General features: G+C 37.3%; 1 protein-coding gene across 3 annotated transcripts in view; it reads right to left on the bottom strand.

The window, feature by feature from the left end:
• ZFPM2 (zinc finger protein, FOG family member 2) overlaps window positions 1-24,082 on the bottom strand; it is a 308,632-nt gene that overhangs the window by 133,907 nt on the left and 150,643 nt on the right. The gene's annotated exons all lie outside the window — the stretch shown is intronic.

Genomic DNA, 24,082 nt, shown 5'->3' with positions numbered 1-24,082 from the left:
TAGCATTCAGAAAGGACATTTACAGTGCTATATTCATCTTTTCTCACAGAATCATAAAAACCATAGTACAGCAGGCACAGAATCCATTGCAATCAAATCACTGAAGAAGGTAGGAGGAAAGAGAGCTTGCTCAGTTTTACTGGGAACACAGAAGGTGAACTTCATCCAAAAATTGATTCTTTTCTATTTCTGCTGGAATTTTTCTGTTACTAGTACCAAAAAAATACAAACCCCAAAAAGCCCCTAACATTTTTGTAGTTTAAATAACCTTCAATATATGCCATTGTATACTCTTATTATGGAAACTGAAAATATTAAAGCACACATAGATTGTCTTGATGTATATGCCAGTATATAAACCTAGTCCTTCTCTTCAAGTGACAGTTTCAGTTGACTGCATTGTCTCTTTTGTCTGAATAATGGTCCCAAGCAAGTGGATGAATTAGTCACAAAGAAACCTAACTTCATTTCCATTTCCTACATTTCCATTCTGTCCTTGTTTTGATAACTCTTCACTCACCAGGTGCACAACGTTTTAAATTGCAGTTTCAAATGTGCTAATGTAAATTCCAAATCACTGGCATCTGCAGAGAGGGACGGGAAGTTCATCCCCAGTGTCAGTGCTGTTTTAAGTGCAATATCACGGTGGTATTTTAAGGTCAGCACTATGCTCAGAGAGACTTTACAAAGAAAGTGGGTTACTTAGGTAACTGTATAATGCACCTAAACATGATCAGCTCCCTTGGCAGATTTACCACTGAATAACAAGGGCAGGAATGCAAAAATAAAAGTGTGCAAGAAGAACAGATTTAAAAGAAATAACTCACATATTTTCATCTGGAGGCTGTAGGATCTTCTCAACAAATTCTTTGTCAAAGAACAAAGTAATGAAATTTTAAAGTTTTTACTACAATAACCTTGGATCTCCCAGGGAATATTCAGTGAAATATGGGAGAGGTTTTAATACCTGGAAGCACAGCTGCATTATAGTGAGGTCAATTCAGGAGCACTATTGAGACTCTAGGCCATAATGACTCCATATGGAGCTGGACAGTAGCTAAGGTAATAAACTTTCACAGTGTGATTTCTTTGCGCAGTGCAATACTCACATAATTCAGCAGTTACTCATTCTTCATTCAGTGGAAAAGGCTTTTCTTTCCCCCTTTATTTAAGAGCCACCATGTGCTCATTCTTTCATCCTCATCACAGAAGGTTTACATATCCAAAGAAAACATTAGCTGAATTCATAATTTAAAAAAACCCAGAATTCTATGACTGTCTGAATGCTGTAGAAAAGGGAAATTCCTCAGTCCTTGACCCCTACACAAAGATGTTTCCGTTTGTCTTAGACACTGGTGTTAAATGGATATTGGCCTTAGCTTCCGGAGTAATAAGACACTAAATGCATTTGAGGACACAGAAATAAGAAATTGGGGACAGCTGCGGACAGCAGATTTGGGACACTGGTATCATGTATGTAACAAATCTTTATTAATAAGTACATTAAATCCCATATTTTTCATTTATAACCACTGCATAATTTCCTGTTAACACTTCATGTAAATTCCAGATAAGGTAATAATTTTTTTTCAGAATTCTATTTCTGTTTCATTATATGTTCTACACTCTGCCCCACAGGTCAGTCGCATGATTGAAGTTTTATGCCTCATTAAAATTCCCCTAGTTAAAACATGGAGACAGAATTTTGGTAATTCCTTTCTCTACAACTACAATTAACCATTCCGCTGGATTCCTGTATTACTGCAATCCAAGTTTAAAAATTACTGTATGGTGAGATGGTCAAGGGGTCTAAATGTCCTAAACATAAGGCTCTTATCTTTCTTTGCTCCAATGCCTGAAAAACCCTGCACCACCACCTCCCAGTTCAGTATTTCTAGCTAGCAGCTGCTATCAGAAACCTAAATAACAAAAATATGCAAACTTGCACACTAATTCCCTTTGGAGATAGATCTTGGCTGCAGCCCTGTCATAAATCAGAGAATTTCGATATGAAATGAGGCAAGCAGCTCTAATCATTTCTGCATTTCAAATTGGATCACTGGCTCAATCACTGGGCTTTTTTAAACTGCTTGCCTAAGAGCAAATGTGAGGCGGGAGATAATTCTGAAGAAATCTCTTCTTTTGTGGCCGTAGAACTCTTTTAACTGTTTCAAGACTGAAGGCCACATTTCAGTGATAATAACATATATCTGCTGCGAGAGATATGGATCCTTAAAGACATCTTCCCTCTCTTTCAACTCATAGAATTCCATCAATATCTGCATATATTATATATATTAATATATGTGCATGTGCATATGGGTGTTGTGTGCATAAAAAGAGAGGGAGAGAAAAGGAGAGAAACATCTGACATGTAGCCTCAGTATATTTTCCTTTAGAATTTTCTCTTCTGACTTACTCGGTGTGGGTTTGAATTGCTGCAATGACTGCTTAGTTAACTTTGTACACATATACCCAGGCACTCTGGAAATTTATTTAACGATGAAAGCAAAACTGAAAAGTAACCCTCACCTGCCCAGGTTTTGGCTCAGAAATTAATCAGAATATAAAATCAAGGTAAACAGAGATCTTTGATAATTGGGTATGACCTCCAAAGGCCTCCTCCTTACCCATCAAAGTCCTAAAAATCTCCTTTATTACACTATTGATTTTCTATTTTCACACCTTATCTAAACCCTGAAAACAATATATCACAAAAATTGCCCATACAGTCAACTACTGTGCAAACAGCATCCTCTTGACTCTCTGTTTTTATGCCCAAAGTATCCACTCTTTTTCACCCAAACAGTACTACTGGCTTGTTACAGTTTCAGTGTCCTCACCACAGTGCTTTGAAATTGAATTTAACTCTATTATCAGCAGGCTTTTGTAATCTCATGTAAGCCTAATAGTGATCAGATGGAATTTTACAGCTAAGCTCCCTGCATTTTGAGGACTAATTTAAAATATTTATATTTTTCTTCTTTGTTTTAGACAGTTAAAAAAATCACCTAACCAGGTTTTATTGTCTCCTATTTTCACCTTCTCGCATCTCATACTCTATTTTCTTTCTGGAAGCAGGATACAAAATTTTTGATATGTAATTATCTGTTAATAAAATGTAGTAAACTGCTTCATTCAACACTGATCCGGATTTTTGATGATTTTAGTATCACTGCACAGTGCTAGTGGCACAGCCATAAACAAATAACACTGTTTTGGATTATCTCATCTAAGTATAAAAATATGCTGGTTGGTAAGAGCATCCCCAAACTCTACATTTCCACCCACACTTGATTCTGACAAGGTTTAAAAATATGTATATGTTTATATATGCACATATACATATACACATATACATACATACATATAGATACAGATAGATGTATGTATGTATGTACTTTTTCCAGACACCTTGACAGATGCAAGGGCTACACTGCCAGTGTTCTTCTATTCTTCTGCCATGCACACATAAAAAAGAAATCTAAAGAACTCCTGCCATGACTGTCAGAGAATATGCTGAGGAGCCCAGCTCACCAATAGACAGGTCCTTGCACCCAATGACACTTAATACTGAAATCTGGAGCCAGCACATCCATGGAGTTCAAATGATGCTTTTGGATCTACTGCGGTTCACTCTCCTTGATGACAGATTTGGCTTACATGAATAAACCTCAGAATTCATTCCTCCTTTGCCTGAATGAAGTTTGGAAGAAGGGTAAACCCAAAAGTGATCTATGATCTCCAGGAACCCAAGCCTTTTAGCTAGGTGACACTGGCTTAAAGTGTAATTTCACCCATCATCAGTACTCAGCAGCTGTGCACAGCCTGCAGGACCTGCAAAATCAGCCCACGAAGCAGCACACTGAAAATCAAAGCCCAGAAACACCAAGAACCAGACTGCCAGTAGGCTTTTACTCTTCTATTCCAAACAATACATTCAATGTTAATACATCAAGCCTCATGGGGTCTGGCCCGTTAAGTTTGAGGATTTGAATCTCATGAATGTGGAATCTGCATTGTTCTCAGCAGAGGTCACTTTGCTGTGCATGTAAGAACACGCGGGTTGCTTCAACAGCTTACAAGTGTAACAGAATTGTCAAACCCATTTTGAGCTCACCTCTGTTTCTTCTGTGTCTCAGGGCATGCAATCCCAAATCCTTGTGGTTCAGTGGGGAGTTACAAGCCATACACTGATGCTGTTTCAGGAGCAGAGTGTTTGGTGTTACCTCTCTGACTTGTCTAACTATCACCAATAAGAACTTATAATGGCCTACCTTATTCCTCCCACCTGCTCAAAAAGGGTGCAAACTTCATAGCACCCACATTAGAAGAAAGCAGCCCTATACCAGGTCTGAAATTACTCTCCAATGTACAACATGCATCATGATTTTAGTGATTAAGGAGGTGCCAGCAAAAGTTCGATTGAGTAATGCATGTTATCGTTATCATACTTTCCTCTCTCTCCTCCTTGGTTTAAAAAGGCTTCATGATTAATGTCACCTTTCTTCTAAAAATGTGCAAGCAAACAGTTCACCATAAAGTTTTGAATTTAGGTTAATTTTCTGATAGTATCTATTCCTTTGCTTACATTTAAAATCAGTGTCCACTGAAAAAAAATTAAATCTAGACCATAGTGAAATGTTTAAATGTGACCCCAGGCTGCTTCTAGAGAACACTAAATGAAGGCAAATTGTAACAATTTTAAAGAAACATCTGTTTTCATACAGATGTTTCTCATAAGCACTGGCTGTGGCATGGCTGTAGACAGGTGCACAGAGCTGCAGCATGCCACCAAGTTACACATTTTTTTCTCTAGGGATAAACAATATTTTTTTACTGGTTATCTCACTGTTGTTGTTGTTGTTGTTATTTTCCTTGTCAGCACAGCAGAGTGAAATAGCTTCTTTGAGCTGAGATGTACAGCATTTTCTCAATTATTAAATTCAGTGCAATGTTACTAAAACCTTACTAGTTATAATATAATGAAGCGCTCCAGGCTTCACAATCCTAAAAAGTATTAACCCAGTAACATGATAATAGAGGAGTTCGGGTGAAAAAAGGATCTTCATGGTATGTCATAGAAATGACCTCCTCTACACACAGCCCTTTTGACACCTGTGGGAAGAGGTTTTCTTCAGGCATACAGCCCCAAATCATCTTGAAAGAAATTTCTCTCTTGGTGGAAAATTCAGGCTTTTTATAACTCCCTTCTTTTCTCCTCTGACTTCACCTTTCTCATTTACATATTCAGAGTAGAGAAAAAAGTTACAAAAGATACAAAGACCGGATATGAAAAAATAATAGCCACATATTTTGGTGATAAGTCTTCTATTCCAATTGTATTCAATACACTGAGGGTATTCAGTGTATTCATAGCTTCATATGAAAATCCGTGGGATTCCAGAAAATTCCACATGTCTTTTGCTGCTGAGATACTGAGTATAGAGAAACTGTATGGAGAACTAAATAAAATATGGACAAACAAAAACCCCCAAAAAAACCCCAAAAAAAGACAAACCAAAACCCACAAAAAATTATGAAAAAGTCAGGATCTACAGAATGTAAGGTTTTCACAGCAGTTATGTCAGTAGTGTCTCACGTTACACAGTATTTTTCATCTTTAGAGTACATATTTTACTGTGTCAGTATTTAGATCCCCAAATATAATAGCATGTTTTACTAATTGCTGCATGAAGAGTTTTAACTTTCACAAGTCTTGAATGTTTTAAACTTTAATCACACACAGTTAATATGAAATAGAGTTGTATTTCATCATTGATGCTTTTATGAGGGTTGCAAGCATCCCACTTATGGCTCTATGCTCCACATTTCAGGGCTTCAGGCACCATTTCCATCACCTTACACTCACTGTTAAAGGTACAACTAGACATATCAGCAGTTCCTGTGCTCATCACAGACAGGGCAGCCATGATCTCACTTTGTACTTCAGACAACTTGTTGAACCACTCTTCTTAGATGATCTACATCTTCTCTTTTGAGAGTTTGGGGTTTTTTTTGTGGATTTTTTTGTTGTTGTTGTTTGGTGGGTTTTTTTAATCTGAAAAGCTGCAAAACTCCCTTAAGATGAATCCCCCAGTTCCCAATGAAATGTGTCTGAAATTCTAAACATTCTCAAAATTGAAACACTTCTCTAATTCATTTACAAAGATGAGTTCAAAAAGAGGGCAAGGTGTGCCATAGTCTCAAGGAAACCAGAGTCATCCCAGCATTGCCTACAAATTCCTAGATAGGCATGGATAATGAGATAGCCACCTCTATGTGAGGTCTTTCCCCAAAACTTATCTCAAACAACATTGTTTCCCAGCACACAGGTCAGTCACAAGCTGTGGCAACAGGACATTTACTTCCCAGTAAAGACAAATATCTAAGGAGTGATCCAAATGCAAAGGAATAAAGTGCTCTACTCAAACTAAATGTACTAAAATAAAGTATATGACATGTTGAACGAACTGTTTCAGCCCTTTAATTTCAATTGAGGCAGAACAACAATAACTTTACATTTTCCTGCAGCCTTATTCCGTCAGCCAAAAATGTAGCTAAAAGCTTATGAAGTAAGGAGATTCAATTAAAACAAGCACCTTTTTCCAGTTCAGATCAAAGGTGACATATTTCTTTTAATGTGTTCTTTTTAATAGTGAGAAAGAGAATACCACTTTATGTTAAAAACCATTTTTTTATCATTCTACTTTCCATCTCTGCTTCATTTTACACAGGAATCTTTTCTCTTTACAATTCAGTGCAACATGTGTAAACATGGATTATACCACATCAGAAACCAAGTTAGCTATCTCAAGAGAATTTGTATCTCTGCTGTGTGTAAGTAAGCAGATTAATTCCTAGATCAGGCATTACCTAATGCATTTTCAATTCAATTTCTTCTTTTCTTTCTGCACACAAGATCAGGGAAGTGGGATTATTTTATTAATTTAACTAATATTTTGCATGTTTTTCTCTGTTATCTTTCTTTCCTCTAAAATTTTGTGTTAGCTCTTAGTGAATGATTTAGTACGAGCAAGGATGTGTAAAGAGACTGTAGCCCTCAACGCCTCACAGTGAAATAAATGGCATGGGAGTGACAAACTTTTTCTCCCAATGCACTACTGGGAATAAGGAATTCTCACATTTTTCAAACCTTGATCTACAGCAGCACAACCTGCCTGGGGTAAGCTCAGTTATTGTAAGAAATTTGGGAGAAGATTATTTATTCATTAACATTTATGCTGCTTTTATGGAAAAGCTCAGAAGTAAATAATGAGCCAGTCTGGTTTTATTACAGCAGTGCCTGCTAGCACTGTTTGAGGTAAGGGTCTGTCAACATATCACAAAAGCTTGGGATTTACTGGGTATGATCAGTCCACTGGTCCATCGAGCCTGCTAGCATGCCTCTGGTAGTACCCAAGTCTCATGCTTAAGCAGAAGATGGCACAGTAAGCCCTTAATACACCTGACTAATTGTGTGTAATGTTAAACTTGGGCAGGGGCAGAAGCAAGAGATTCCTGCTTGCTCTCTGCTGTGCTCACTTAATGCCCAAAGACAGAAACCGATTATGTCCCCGTAAGCAGCAAAGTAACAGGCAGTGATAAAAGTATAAGGATTCTTTTCAAGTCAGCCCTACAACTGGCCTAAGGAATGGGTGTGCTATCCTGAACAGGGAAATTCATAATATATTTCTAATTTACACAAAATTAACATTCAGTCTTTAAAAAAAAAATCCTTAAAATCAGTTCTAAATGCTACTTTTAAGCACTTAACTCTAAATTACCTGTTTGGGGTAGAGGTGGAAATGAAGGAAGGGCAGGTCCTTGTACATTACAAAAAGGTCTTGAAGATCAGTAAGAAAAAGGACAGAGAAATTAGAGAAAGGTGAAAGAAACACAGCTGAAAGAGTGAACAAGGAGAGACTGGAAAGTGAGGAGAAAGGCTAAGGGGCAAATACCAGAAATATAAATAAGAGATAATTATCAGGATATGTGGGACATGAAGGTAAAGAGCCAAGGGAATCTGTGTGGCTGCACATGATGCTGAAGGGAGAGACCTGTTCAGGTAAGGACTGAGTAACAAGACAAAGGCAGTCAAAGCCACTGACAGAACTTCACCTTTCCACAATGCTCCAGACTCTCTGCTTTTTAAGACCCTCAAGTTCTGCATTCCAGGTAATCTTAAAGAAATATTCAGAAGTTCAGAATATGAACAAGATGTCAAATAGGGGTGTATGCATGAAGATATGGAACAGCAAAAACTGTCAAATACATTGCTAAATAATCACCCAAATAGGCCAATAGGAAAAAAACCCCAAACATGAGAGTACTATCAATGGCTGAAGCTGATGAAGATCTCAGGGCATTTGGAGAATTTTTGACCAGAGATAAAGTCTGCAAGGACATTTATACCTTAAGAGATATATCTGGTATTCCTCCTGCAGAATAATTTCCTTCAGCCAAACCTGGACTCTTTGTCAGCGTCTGCACAAATGCAGCAATAATCTGTAGTGCATGCCTTACACAGCTATAAGGTGATCCTGTACATATTCTCAAATTCCCCCTGCCACAGAACAAACCCACCCAAACCCACCCAAACAATCAAACAGGAAGCAGGGATTTTTTTTCTAAAATGAGTATTTTTTTTTCTCCCCAGACATTTGTGAAATTAGTTATTTTAGTTGTCACCCCTTTCAGAGAATGATGTTCATATCTAAAGTTAAAATTAATACAAATGACTGAAGAGGCACAGCCTCATTACAAAGGATTTATACACAAACCCTCTTATCAATACCAACCTCCTAGTTCTTAGACTCCTAAAGACAGAAATATGGAGCTACAAATAACATTCATTTCCCAATTACTATGCCAACCAGCTCTTTTATTATAGACTGTATTTGCATTTGACTGACTGGCCTATTGGAAACATAGTGCTGCTACACCATCATCAAGCATTTTCTCTTTTTCAAAGACAAAATCCAGACTATGCACACCAGTGCACTATCTATTGGTTTAATCATCCCTTTACATTATAAGGGATCCTACTCTTTGCAAATTTGGATTTTTTATATACTTTCATGTTTGAATTTTAAGGCATCAGTTATGAAATGATGTGAATTTATTGCAGAGTAATTGTTTCTTGACTTACGTATCAGTTTACTGATTTTCTTTTATTTTTCATAGGTGGTACATTTGAGAATGCATTCAAAGAAGCATTGTTTTGTATTTGCATTTTCTTTATAGTTAAGATCCGCATATAATATACATAAAAATACAGTCTTCTTTTGTATCATTAATTGTCTACAAACAGATGGATTCCTAAATGGCTACTTTTGAGTAACAATTTTCTTATAAAAAGTATAAAAATTAGTTCAGTTCTCAGAGTACTAATGTAAAACTCTTTGGGTGTCTGCTCATCATTCCAGGGAATAATCTCATAACACAGGTGATTGTCTAACCTGTAGGAAACCTGAGACCTCCAGTGTGCTGTCAGGCAGGTCTGTTAATTTCTTTGTGCCTTGATCTTCCATTAGAACATGTTTCCTGTTCTTTGTCTATAAGTTCTTTCAGGAAGGGATTTCCTCTCTGCCATCTTGATTCAGCCATTGTAATAACAGCAGGATTATCTGTTTTGTGACATTTAATAGGCTAGACTGGATACCAAAAACTTCTTGAGGCAAAAAGTGCAAATCAAAAAAATAAAATTAAAACAATTAAAATATTAGAATTCAAATAAACAGTCACAAATACTGTTGTCCATTATTTATGCAGGTATATTTTATTTTAATCTTCTCTTGTTGCTTCTTAGTCTAGCTGTTTTGGAGTCAGATGTAAAGAGGACTGACTGCACTGTCACACAAAATGAACAGAATGTCTCACGCTTGCTGCATGTGGCCAGTGCTGGGAACTAAGGAATGGAATAAGTGGAACACTTTGCTATTATGAAAGTAAAATTATGCTCTTCATCATTCTTTATATAGGGAGAAAGAAGGCATATTGATGGGAAAATCCACCTTGCTTCTTCAGATACATCCAATTTTCTTAATGATATCCTTATTTTATACATATCTGGCAGTAAGGCAGAAAATGGTAATGCTCTGCTTTGCATTGTGTCTAAAATTAAATTCATCATGGTTTCAGAAAAAGAAAAAAAGTCACCTCTCCTGCCCCACTGAAGCATTTGGGATTCTACACCTAGCACACCATGGCCAAAAATATGTCACAAAGACTTCTGAAATAAAAACAGGCAAATGAAAAGTGATGCTATTCCACAAATTTGAAAATATTTCAGAATTAAAAAAAATATATAAATAATGAGGAAAATTGCTTATAAAGTCAGCATTTTAAAGAGATCAATGTTTAAATATTAACACTTCAAAATTCTACCAGTACACTGTTTTTCAGTAACATTCACGACAAATCTTTTTCACTAGTCTATTGAATGCCATATTGTGGAAATGCACTGGTGGAACAACACCCAGTTTTGTATACAAATACTGCAATGATGTATCAGATTACACAAGAAACACTTTTGCTATGGACACAGATTAAAATAAAGTTGGGTAAATGGAAAAAAAATCTTAGGAAAATTCTGCACTGTCTAAAATCTTGACCTATTTAAAATTTCTTTCAAAAATACATTCTTTCTATTTTTCTCACGGATTATTTCAAAATGACTCTGCTCCTCCCTGTACTTGTTACAACTAAAATGAAAAGCAATATGAAATATACATCTTTATTATTCATATTGTATCTAAAAGTATGCACTATTCAATGAAAACAAGAAATGTCTCACTTTTTATGGGCAAAATGCCACTCAAATATCCTCATACACATCTTATAGGGGAAATTTTTAATCTATAGAAATCCACATTGATGACTTCAACTTAGAGTGCTTTCATACATGATATGAGAACAGTAAGCAGTGGTATTTAATTGAATCAAAAGGCAATATGATGATAATGAGGTCAGTCATGCTTTTACTGTTAACACTTGTGCAATGATTTATTCATTTGTCATTCCACTTACTTTCATGTTTGAACAAACATAAATTAAACTTACACCTCCTCATAACTACCAGTTGGCACATATGTGATAGTGGTAAAGACATATACATAAATAATTAGCAGAGATCATGATACTATATATGTCCTATTCCAAATTAAAAACTTTCTGACTTTGTCTAGTGAAAAGTATCATTCCTGTCATGTGTACATTCCTCTCTTTCAGAAAACACAATGATAAATTTAGTGACTGGTGTGGCAAATGTGAGGAATTATAATCAAGTTGAGATCTGCAAAGGAAATCCAAGTCAAACCACAAGAAGTTGGAGATTATGATCAGACACAGTGAAGAGTGTCATTACTGAAATGGGTACGGTTGGTAAATACTGTCCAAGTCTTAGCACATCACTAATATTAGCATTTTATCTAAATAATAGGATGGGCATTCAAACAGACCTCAATTTCTGGAAAAATGTGGAAATTTCAGATTTTTTAAAAAAAATTTAAATTCTACACTGGAGTGATTTAACAGATCTATTAACGTATCACTTGGATCCTTTCTCCCTACAGCAGTCTAGTGCTCAGGGAATATGCCTTGCACTGGAAGCTATGCATGAGGCCCTTTGATGCCAACCTTAGGCACAGAACTAGTGCCACTCACGTTTTGAAGTCCTGACATCAAAACAACGGGTTATTCACTATTCACTTTTCATTTTTTATCTATTCTGTTGCACTTCTTTATTTACTGGAGAACAGAAATTAATGGCTTTAAGGAGAAAAGGGCACTGCAGGTCTCATATGTCCCATGTAATATCCTCTGGGCTCTGCTTTGGTTTCTTCAACTAAATCTTGAAAAGTTTTACATTAAGAGTAACCATATTTTTCAGCAAAACAGCATTATGGTGCTTTGTGTTTTCTGATTATTCATTTCCATCAGCAACTATAAACAGCTGGCACTGGTGCCACATTTGTTACAGGGAGATTAATGTTGGCAGCACAAGAGTTTCTGAGCTTTTAAAAATAAATTTGGCACCCAGCTCCAAAACGGTTCATCATCACTGATCTAGATTACATCCCTCTTTATCAGAAAATAAGTTTAAAAAATTATATCTAAATAAATACTCCCAATTTATTTGTAGTTTCTTCCACTAGATTAATGCATATAGGAAGAATTCTCTGAAGTCATCTGCAAACTCACTGTATTTTCTTTCCCTATCTCTAAAAAACTCATGTCTGCTGCTTTAGTGTGACATAACTGTTACTATACTAATCTTAATCATTGCCATTTTGGCTTTTGGCTTCCACACTCACTAGTTGCCATTGCACTCATGTCTGGTTTAAAACCAGGACCTAAGCTAGCTGCAGCTAGCAGCTGTCTTTTTAATATCAGGTCCAGAGTCTAGCAAAAAGGAGGATTAGTTCCTGACTTGAACCTCAACAGGCTGCAGCACTACAGATGTTAAATATCATAATAATGATTGTATCTTCCTCACACAGTGATTATTAGCAAAGCTGTACAGCTTTCAAAGAGCCCTTGTTTTTACTTTTCACCAGCAGCTGAAGCAAGGAACACATTTCCATTCCAAGATGAAGCTGTAGAATCTCATCCAACAAATGATCTCACTATGACCCTCACACTAACTTTGCTATTAAGCAAAAACAGGCACATTTTCAAATATTGATTTCAACTAATGTCTGATCCTAACAGGCATGATCTTATCGGGGCCCCACTATAATAGAAGGAGTGTCAGAGTTAAACAGAATAGGTTTAGATAAGATCACAATCTTCCTCACCATGATGTGATGCTATCACTGAGTGAGTATAGTATTTGCAGTAATTATCATTAATAGATATTGGCAACAGGAAGAGTGTCACTCCTAAGATCTAAACAAATTTGTGCATGATTAATAAAACAAGTTTTATCTGAATAGTAGGTCAGGGTATGTTATGTGCCCCAAGAGACTTTGCTGCCTTCATTTTTTTCTTTGAAATGCCAGATATTGAATTAAGAGAGAAATATTGAGGAACAACATTGCTACCTTAGTTTGTTCTGTACTTTCTGTTTTGTGGCAAACTGCCACTTCAGTCTTCCTGCTACTTTCCTGATGTCTACTTAGACCAGACATCCCATGCCATGTTGTGCTGACAGACCCTGGTGCCGGGGTTTGGCTCAAGAGCCATGGCTACAGCTGATTTCACAGCACTCTCCCTTCTCAGCAGAGACCAGAGCAGCAAGGAACTGTCTGACAGGAGGTGTTGGAAGCAAAGGCTCATCCTTCTAGGCTTTGAGCCCTACAGCTGATTCCTTACTTGAACCTTTCCTCGCAGGAATGGCCAGCCCCACAGTGGGCTAGCCTAGAGGACTGGTCTCTAATGTAAGTGTGGGCTGTGGCAAAAGCCACAAGAGACAAGGTTGACAGACATCTGGCTTAGTTTGATTTTTGCTTCACCATGGGTTCTGATTGTGGTAGGGTTTCTGCATTCTTAGAAAGAAGGTGGTACCGTAAGAGGGAATACCTGCTTCAAATTCTACGTGAAACTCTGAAGTCTTTTTCCCCTGAAGCTGTTAGCATGTAAGGCCAAAACAGCATAGAATGAAAGCAATAGTTTATAGCCTTGGAAAAAAATTTATCAGCCTAGGAAAACTGAAAACACCAATACCAAAAAAAAAAAAAAAAAAGTCAGCTGATAGTTATGTTTCATTACTGACTGTAATGAAACAGGAGAAGCATAGCTAAACTTTCACAGACCCAAAACATATAAAAATAATACTTGAGAAAAGGGTACAAATCTAAAATCCCCTTAACTATTATCAAAATTTTATCACAATTTATCAAAATTATCACCATTATCAAAAATTAGCCATGTTGCAATGTGTAGAATTAAAAGGGACTAATCAGAGTAATCTATGTCTATTGTGACAACAGTATTGAATTCTAATACACTATTTTTCATCCTTACAGAAATTAGCTAATTAAGTCAATTTAAAAAACATTTCTGAATTAATAGTGTACTTGCCAAGATTACAAAAATATTGGTCTTCTCTACAGAAATCTACAGGCAGCTTTTCTACTTATCTTCATGTATTTGTCTTCTCAAATGTATTATTAACTCCAGAGGACTGAAATCTTTTTGATAATCACTGAAGATGAATGTATCAGGACAATCAGCAGCATATGGAACACAGAATGCTGCCAGATGTTAACACACTAAAATAAAGCAGAACCATCCAAGTATTCTGTATCTTGTCTAAAAATAATATACTCATTGACCTTAACCCTATCAAACCAGTCCCATCTTCAAGGTCATATAAATAACAAATATTTATCTTCTATGGAGAGGCTGTACTTGCAGCATTCAGTGTCGGAAAATGCTAAGCATACCTAACCCTACTGCTTTGAATGGAAGTTTGGGGTGCTCAGCACCTCCTGCTAGTGCTCAGTGCTAGGCAAAATCAAGTCCTAAGTGCACTAGGACTTGATTTTGCCTATTCACTTAGATTAAAAAAAACACTTAGATTAAAAAATACAGACATACAACTGCGACCTGTAACACATACTTATTTTGGAAGAGATTTGCCCATGCTCTATGCTGCCTTGACAGAATAACTTCAACCATCTTTGCAATCCCTATACAGATTTCAAGTGAGAATACCAAGGCAGCATGCCACTGTAGCTCTCACGAGGTTGAATACCAGGCTGCAGTGAGTCATGGCAGCAAATTCCACCCTGTGAAACTCTTTACTTCACCCCACATTGCAATTATCCCAGAGGAGACTCTGCAAGTGCAAGACACTGTGCTACAACAGCACAGCAAAGAAGCAGAGAAAACAATGACAATGTCCTGATTGTATTTCTGAAGAGCTCAGGAGACCTCTCAGTTATGGCAGTAATAGTGAACAAACAGATAGTTAAGTATCTTTGGTATGACTGACAAGAAAATACTTATTAGAGGTCAGAAAGGCCATTTAGTCCCAAGTATGCTCCAAGCCAAGCTAATAGGTGCTACTACAAAGCCACTTAAACCCTGCAACAAGCTCTAACAACCGGACTTGGGACAGGGAATGCGAGGAATGTTAAGGAGACACAACCACACCAAGTGGTCTCACATTTGTGAGGTCAAGTTTCAAAACATGCATATTATTCTTATTTTCCACTACTGAATGTGGTGGGGTGGGGGAAAGTGGTTTCAAAAGTAATCAGTGTATATGCAGTCTTTCACTGCACAGAGGTATCACTTCTGCATGCATTTAAGAGATTTACTAGCACAGAAGCACAAAATGGACTTTGAGGATGCTGGTGATGCCAAGAGCCTCCTTGCAAATGTTTCCATATTGAACCCATGGCGTATTCTCTGTTTTTCACCCTATCTAATAGGGGCTCTGGTACCTGATAGTGAATGACTGACTATAAAAATCAAGATTCAGCTTACACTCTGAGGCATGCTGTACTGCCAGATCAAAGTATACACACTTGGCATCCTGAAAATGCAATTCTATTGCTCTCACTCTGCAAATGCATGGCACAAAAACCAGGGACAATGATCCTTAGAATGCTGAGACAATGATCCTTATATTTCCATAAAAAAAGAGAAGTACAGAAAACTGAGAGACAAAGTCCTCAGTAGAACTGGAAGTAATATTTTGAAAAAGCTACACTGATTTTATATTGGCTATAATTCTAACTTTAGTTAGCAAGAAAGTGGAGTGGGAAGGGAGAATATTCAGAAGAAAAAAAACCATGCAGGCAATTGAGAAGGGACATGCCAAAGAAATATAGCAGCTTACTTCCTTATCTCACAGCTAGCCCTTGTTATATTTCAATTAGATTTTGAAACCAGTATCCTATACTGGTATGACCAACTGTCTAGCTTCCTGTAATGTCCCATCTGCCATCTTCTACAAAAAAACAGTGTCTCATTCTGCTCCTTTTAAAGCCAATCTTGAAAGATTTTAGCTACCTGCAGTCATTTCTGGGCAGCCAAACAAGTGAGGTTGGCTGCAGACATTTCTCAGCATCAGGCTGCCAGAAGCCACAGGGTCATCTGCTCCTTCCCCCACGCCACAGCTCAGCCGCGCCTGCACCACTCCTGTCGCCTTGGTCCAGCCTGCTCTGAAACACACCAGCCACAGACTGACTGCAACCTCCCCAATCTCCTCCAGCTTCTCACTCTCATTAACATTAGGAAGCTCTTTCTCCTAGCTAACCTAAATCTCCCTTGCTGATACCTTGCTGAGCCTGGAAGGTTCACCTAATGCAATCCTTCATGTCGTTCCATGGCTTGTGATCCAGGTGGATCCAAGAAGGAAGGAAAATCCTCCACCACAGATGCATGCAGGATTAAGATGCTATTTTGACTTGGAGGAGGTGAATTGACCACAGTGAGAAGGGAAACGGGACAAAGGTAAAATACTGGATCCCAAAAGAGAAGAATATTGTCTTGAATTTAACAAATATAAACAATGAAATCCAATATTTAATGTAGCAAATGTGACTGCAAAAGCAAAGCGATTAAGACTAAGACGTACCATAAGGTCCACTGCAGAATTAAATATCTGCAATAGTAGAACCAGGCCCTTCAACACAAGCAGAAAAGAAGGAACTAAGATATTTTGGATCTACTATTGTTTTCTGATTTATTGCTCGCTTTCCTTTATGCTAATTTGCCCCAGTTTTCTTCCACAAGTGAGGACAACAGCTTGCAGGAGAGGGAGAGAGGGAAGAATCCTTCCTCACCTCCCCAGCTTCGAGGCACACCTCCCTCAGCTCCCCTAAACTTGTCTTTAATGTCCTCACACATCGCAGGAGTTCCAGTTTCTTGTTTAAAAAAAGTGGCCACCCATCCCCCAGATCAGAGAGTGTCATGAAGAAAGCTTCAAAGAAAAAGAAATATTTTGGGAATTGTGAGATGCTTTTAAATAAATACATAAATAATAATTATAACTACTAACATATATAAAGCTTTTATTAAAAATAGTATCTTCTATGCATTTCAGAAATCAAATGTCAAAAACAAGATATAAAAGCTAATCTGTGACAGGAAGAATTTTAAATTATAAGACATATTCTCAGAGTGAGAATAATCTACATAAACTGTGATGGTATCTCATATGTTATGTAGTTTTTCCTAAATGCATCAGTAGTGTTCAGAGTGCTATCCTTCCCTTACAGCACAGAAAGGACAGTATTTTGTTCATGCAAAACTCAATTATTTTCTAAATACGTTAAAAGAGCTCAAAACCTGTATTTAATTATTCACAAGTTGTGAAGCATTTTGCAAGCACATTAAAATGCATTAGTAAAAATAAAGGGGGCAAAAGTTTATTAATTAATTTTAAGCTATTTAAGATGGGACATGATTATTACAGAAGCACAGAACCCTTTAGATTGGAAAAGTCCTCTGAGATCACCAAGTCAAATCTAGTCCTTTCCCTGGTTACCATCTTGTCAACCAGACCATGGCAGTAAGTGCCATATCCAGTCATTCCTTGAACACCTCCAGGGATGGTGAAACCCCCACCTCCCTGGGCAGCCTATTCCAATGTTTAACAATCCCTTCCACGAAGAAATTCCTCCATTGCCCACCCTGAACCTCCCATGGCACACCTTGAGGACATCTCTTGTCCTGACATTGGTTACCCGGGAGAAGAGACTGACTCCCTTCTTGCTACAACCAACAAAACAATATAAATAAGAAACCATATAAACCCCAATGAGGATATGCACATAATTTACCATGGAATATCAGGACACACAACTAAACCTATAAATAGCTCACAGCAAATAAGTAACAACTAGACCTATAAATAAGGCCTTGCTGCAGGTCTGGGGCTGCTAGGGAAGGTAAGGACAGCAAGCGACGGTGCCTCCTGTGCTCTTTGCTCTGGAGTCCCAACGGCTGGAGCTGGTTGTCTTTTGAGCTTCCTTGGAGTCTGAGGAGCCACAAGGAGATTAGACTGATGAACTTGTTCTCTAGACTTGAAAAATGAGGCTCAGGATATTTATAAGCATCACTCAGCATTGAATTTCTCAGGCCAAGCTCTGAATTTCTTTGGGCATACTTTGGTAGTCAAAGTAGATTTGTTGCCTCTGGAAAAGGACTCATTTTGCTACTGGCCATGGGATACTTTGACATCATTAGAAAAGGAGCTACAGCCAAATGGTGAGGAAAGTTCAGCAAAATTAAGGTATTTAAAATAAGACAGATTTTTAAGACCTAGTAACAGTCAATACCTCCTTCTGACTAGAATATGCTATTCTTATACACTCACGATCACTTACATTGGGTGGGTATATATATAAGCACGTATATATAGTTACTATGTTTTAAACATGTTTATTTTTAAATATCCATTTTTAATATATTTATGTATTCATACATACTGTACTAACAGTTTTTACTTACTAGAAATATTGAGAGGTTTTTTTTTTCTATTCAAAATGTTCAAACCCACACTTTCACAGAACACAGTTAATTTGGCTGCAATGAAACAACCAGAAGTAACTTTAATTTCCATCCTTCTTGAAAATTTATAGGCTATTTCTCTCAAACATATTCAAATGGAAAGAGAGCTAACAGATCTTTGGAATTTTGATCATTCCATCACACTGTATGAAAGTGATCAGCAAGCAGCCAGTGTCTTAACTGAATCCACAGGTCCATTACTTTAAGTAATTTATTTATTTAATGGAGATAGACAAAAATTTAAAATATTGTTATTGTAACTATGATATGGTACCTTGTAACTATGATATGGCACCTATGGTTCTGCACTTTTTATTAGCAATTTTGACGCCACCAAAATGTGACATTTCACACCAGGATTTTCTCTACAGTACACTTTTTTTTTTCCAAATAACTGCCTACTATGGCATGCACAAGTCTTATGGAAAGCATTTGTTGATGTTTTCAAAATCTTATGCATTTGTATGTCCAGACAGCACATCTTGACAACATATTGAGTGCAACAAAGTGCTACCACAGTTCCACAGGCAACAGCATCTCAGTTCTTTTCTCCACTACCAGTGTACCCTAAGGATAACTATCCTTAGGCAGGCATAGCTTTATGTGTAGTAGGCAAAAAAAAACCCCAAAAACCATGAGCTTCCAGGACATTTTATTTTTAAATGGTCAAAGAGAGAGCACAAGCCTAGTCTTTTAGCTCCATGCCCATTGCAACTACTGAATTCTTGTCTTACCAATGCAAACATCTTCATAGACACAAACACCTTCATGGCCTTATGTGCCACTAAAATGATGGAGCTAGAATTTCCCATGCTTGTTCTATGAAATGTGAAACTATGTGTCAACATTTTAGAAACTGGATTTTATTTCAGAATAAAAAAAGATAGTGTTAACATCTAGTGAGAAGAAAATTACTTCCAAAACTGCTGAATATTTAAACCTGGCATTTCATATCTTCCTAGTCTATAATATGCATGTTTCATAAATAAGAAAAAGTATTATTATAGAAAGCATGAATTTAAAAATTTTCCTCAGAGGACAACATTTAATACTGAATTGCTCATCTTAAATACATGTATAGAACTTGTGCCAGTCAGGTATTGTAGTCCAGTGAGCTACATGAATGACTTTAAATGGAGATAAATAAATTATTTTTCTTACATGAAGTTTTTAAATAAGACTACATCCCATTCTAAAAGTTGTGTTATAAATTTAGCAAAATTAACAATAGCAAAATAAGAATCTGAGTCTTGAAGCCTGTGGTACAGAGAAGATTAGACCAGGTAGAAGACTTAAGATTCAACGCAGAATCTTAGAAGCACAAAAATATGTTACTACTGAAGTTTATTGCTATGATTCTCTAATTAAGCAGCTTTTCTTCTCTCTCTTTTCCCCACATCCTAAAATGCAAGAGCCTGCCATTTGGAGATAGCATCTCCCTCTACTGCTGTCTGAGAGGCTCTGGACCAAATTTTCTTGCCTTTTTTTCTGTCCCAGCTTTGCCTCATCTCTTCTGCAGAAGCATTCCCTTGCCCTGCTCTCAGCAGCTGCCTGGCAATGTGTCCCAGGGTACATTCCCACTCTCAGAAGGACCCCCTACTGAAATGAAGCTTGCCAAAATAGGACAGATAGTTTATTGAGTTTTCTCCCAGGAAACAGAGTTAGTTTAATGGGAATGATTGGAAAACTCTATTACTTAATTACAATAGTATTAGGGTAAATTCTGCTTAATGGAGATGCTCACAGTAAGCACCAAGTAACTGAATTATTGTCAAAAATCTTTCAAAATGACCAGTGATCGTTTTAAAGAAATGTTAAAGCTCTGTTGTTTGAATAAACAGGTGTCAAAATGAACCATGGGTAAGTGTAGTCTCAAAAAACGCCTTAAGTTAAGGCAATAAGGTTAAAAAACAAGAACAATTTTGTGTAAAAATCCCCTGTTGATATTCTGGAAATTACCAAATAATAAATGAAGAAAAAAAAGGAAGAATGAATCCTGTCTTACTTGTATGTTCTTTGAATATTTAATAACTTAAAATGAAGGCTATGTTAAGGTGTGCAGTGCTAACACCAGTATACAAATAGCATTGAGACAGAAGAGAAGGATTAAGGTTCTTCTCTACTGTACCATGTTGCTTCATCCCCTGTCTGAGACCTGGAAACTACGTCTACAAGTTGGAAAAAAATGCTTTTGGATTTTTCCAAAACAGGGTGTTTATTCAGATCCTTACCACATCTTGCTGTCATATTATTAGCATTGCTTAAATGTGTGTAAATATAAATAAAAGAGCAGAAATAACTTCTTAAAGAAAATCACCTAAAGTACAATTGCACATGAAAGTTTAAAAAAATGGTTCTTTTGTCATTGCATTCTCCTAAACTACATGTCTATATAAATGGGAGAACACTTGGTAAAAGATGAAGTAATGTGAGGTGATATGTTCTCAAAGATCATTATGGATGGCCATGTGGACATCTTGGCATATCTCAATATTTTTTTTAATATTTCAGTCTGGAAGGCCTCAAGTTCTGCCAGAGGAGGTTTACACTAGATATGAGGAAAATCTTCTTCACTTTGGCAGGCATTGGAACAGGCTGCCCAGAGAATTTCTGGAATCCCCATCCCGAAGGCTTTCAAAAGACATTTGAATGTGTTACATGGGGACATGATTCAGTGGTGAACACAGTGCTGCTGGATTAACAGTTGGACTTGCTGATCTTAGAGATGTTTTCCAACCGTAATGACTCCATGGTTTTAAGCAGCCAATCCCACGACATGCACAGCACATCAGCGTGTAGCTGTTGGGTGGCATCATGTGCTGTCCTAAGTGCTGCAACAATAACATCTGCTCATGTTTGGGATGGAAGGAAGTGATCTTAAACTAGATCAAGACATGAAACAGACTGACAGTAACAGTAGTAAAAATGAAAAAGAAATGTTTTTCTAGTCAATTGAAATATTTAAAGGAATAAAAGTAATATAACAAAGACAAGAATCAAGGTTCTCAGTACACTATTTTTGGTAACTAAATATAAAAATGTCTCTGTGCTATTAAGAGTCAAATTCTCCATTTGCAATATTTAATTGCAAATTTTTAAAGATAAAATCTACCTTATCCCTTTCCATGTTTGTATAAGAGAAAAAGAATCTAAGGACTGGCTAAAGCCTGGCTATGGTCAGACTACTGCCCCTCTGTAGCCATGCAGCACCCCCAACAAAAGTCCCCAGAAAACCCTCATGCTGCAACTCTGAAGATTAAAAGTCACTGTCTACTACAGACATGAGGTTTCTGACCCAAAGTGACCAGCCACAGATTAGTGAGTGAATAACTTTACTCCATTTTGAATCTCAGCTCCTCAGCCCTCACACACTATGCAGTCAAACAGTTCCATGAGCATATCTTCCAGAGATGTCTCTTTGGAGTCGAACCTCCCAGATCCCATTTAAGGGTCCCTGCTGTGTCCTAGTGCTTGCCTGGCCCAACCCTACCAATTCTTCTCCTGTGGATTCTCTTCACAGCCACATTGAATCCTCTTTTCCTTATCAGGCTCATACAGGCCTGCCTCGCATGCTCTTCCCTGCAACAAGGAGATGAGAATGGCGAGCTGAATACAGCTGATCATTGTTTTGCTTTGCAAAACCCTGCCATGGGCACAGATTAACACCAAAAACTAGATGGCAGCAGCCAAGGGAAAAGGCCTCTTGGAATGCCTCCACATGACTGCCAGAGCGACCACTGTTTGAGATCCATCGTGGGCTACGTGGTTCAGGGATGCTTTTGTTTCCATGGGCCTCATTCCCATCAAGTTGTCCCCTCAAACAGGGAAAATATTTACAGCTGAAAGAAGCAAGTGAACAGCTTTTTCTTAACTAGGTTGCTAGTGGCTGGAATTTAGATCTGCCTACACCCAGCTGCTTATCTTTCAGTGGGCTGTATGTCCAGTCTAGTAAGGTCTTCTGCTCTTTTCACCTGCATGCTCATATTAGACTTGACATTTGTGCAAACCCACTTTCCTGTTAGACAGGAATCACAAACTAGGAGCCTGATGCATAAAAATATATTTCTATCAATTTGTGGGTATCCACGATCTACTGAATTTTCTGTGATGCAGCAAGACCATGATTGACCATGATTTGGAGCCTTCATGGTCAAATTGTGCTTGTCTTCCATTCTACAGCTGAGTTCTCACCAGCTGTAAACAGCCAGCAGTATTGTTCAAACACTTCATGAGTCTGTTTGTCTAAACAGGGAGATTATATTAAATCTCAAGCGAATATGGAAACATGTAGACACATGTTTCCTAGAAACATGTTCATTTTCTAGGCTTGAAAAGATATTCCTATGCATTTAATTTTCTAGGGACTACCCAATAATTATCAAACAGTGGATGGAAAGTGAAAGTAGTGGAAGGAATGGGAGTAAACTCCATGCCCAATTGTGCTGACAGATACAAATTATGCATGCAGCTGAGAGCAGAGGAATTTTGTTAAATAAGTTTGGCAAAATTACAGGAACAGATATTTAAAAGTATCTAAATAGGAGGTCTATCACTTTAAATATAGTAGAAGTATCTATGTAGATATCTACAAATATTTAAGAATTATAAAAGAAGTTCTTAAGGGCAAACTGAAATAAAACTTCAAAGCGTAGACAAGTTTTAAGATCTAAGACTCACTTGCTAAAAACAATGTCTTAGGATTTTATGCTGGCTGCATGCAGATTGTTTCATCAACAGTAACCTTAATAATAGCATTCCTTATTTCATAATGGAATTTTATGCAATTCATGACTACTGGCTAACTCTTAGATGAGAAAAATTAAGAACTTTATTAGTCATTGAGCTCTTTCAAGTCCACATTTAGTTTGAGTATTCTTCAGTCTTGGTGTGGATCTTGCTCTACCATATTTCCCAACAGTGCTGCAACACTTGATACACCTGCTATTCCTATTGCAATTGTGAACAGCATTAAACTAATTTTTGTTCAAGGTACCTAGTCTTCCACTACTCTGAGATGTGTACTGCTAACATATTTCAAGACAGAAACTTGAAAGATCTAAAATGTAATTGACATCTGGCACGGTGACTCAATTAAATACTGTGCTGAATTAATTAACTTGCTCCATCTGACGAGCCAACAGCAGCAAGACCACATTCAGCAATGCAGCACTGCTGGAAACAAGAAGATATTACATGTACAGGCTGCATTCAGTGAAGAGTGCAAGGGGAATAAGTAAGCTCTGACTGTTACAGCATGAATTAATCCTGTGAGGCACTGTCATATTGCAATCACTAAACAGTACAGTCAGGTAAGATACTTTTAGTGAGAGACAAACTGATTTCCCAATGAAGGTAGCAGCTGCAAAAGTTATGATATTTACTCACATGGGGATCCCTGATTTTTTCTTTCCTTTTCTCTCTATACAAAAAAAAATCCACATTAAAACTCTCCTCCAAAAATTTGGTGTTTATAGCAGTATAATGTTTGAGGTGGTCATTCAGAAAAGAAATAAACTTGTTTTCAGCTCCTCATGTTTGAATTCTACGGATGTGAGGCTCTACCAAAATGAGCTTCCTAAACCAGATAAAAATAACCTAAGTAAAGAATCTC

This window comes from Camarhynchus parvulus, chromosome 2 (assembly GCF_901933205.1).
Source record: "Camarhynchus parvulus chromosome 2, STF_HiC, whole genome shotgun sequence".
In the NCBI taxonomy this organism is placed as follows: domain Eukaryota; kingdom Metazoa; phylum Chordata; class Aves; order Passeriformes; family Thraupidae; genus Camarhynchus; species Camarhynchus parvulus.
This window is presented reverse-complemented; position numbering and strand designations above follow the sequence as displayed.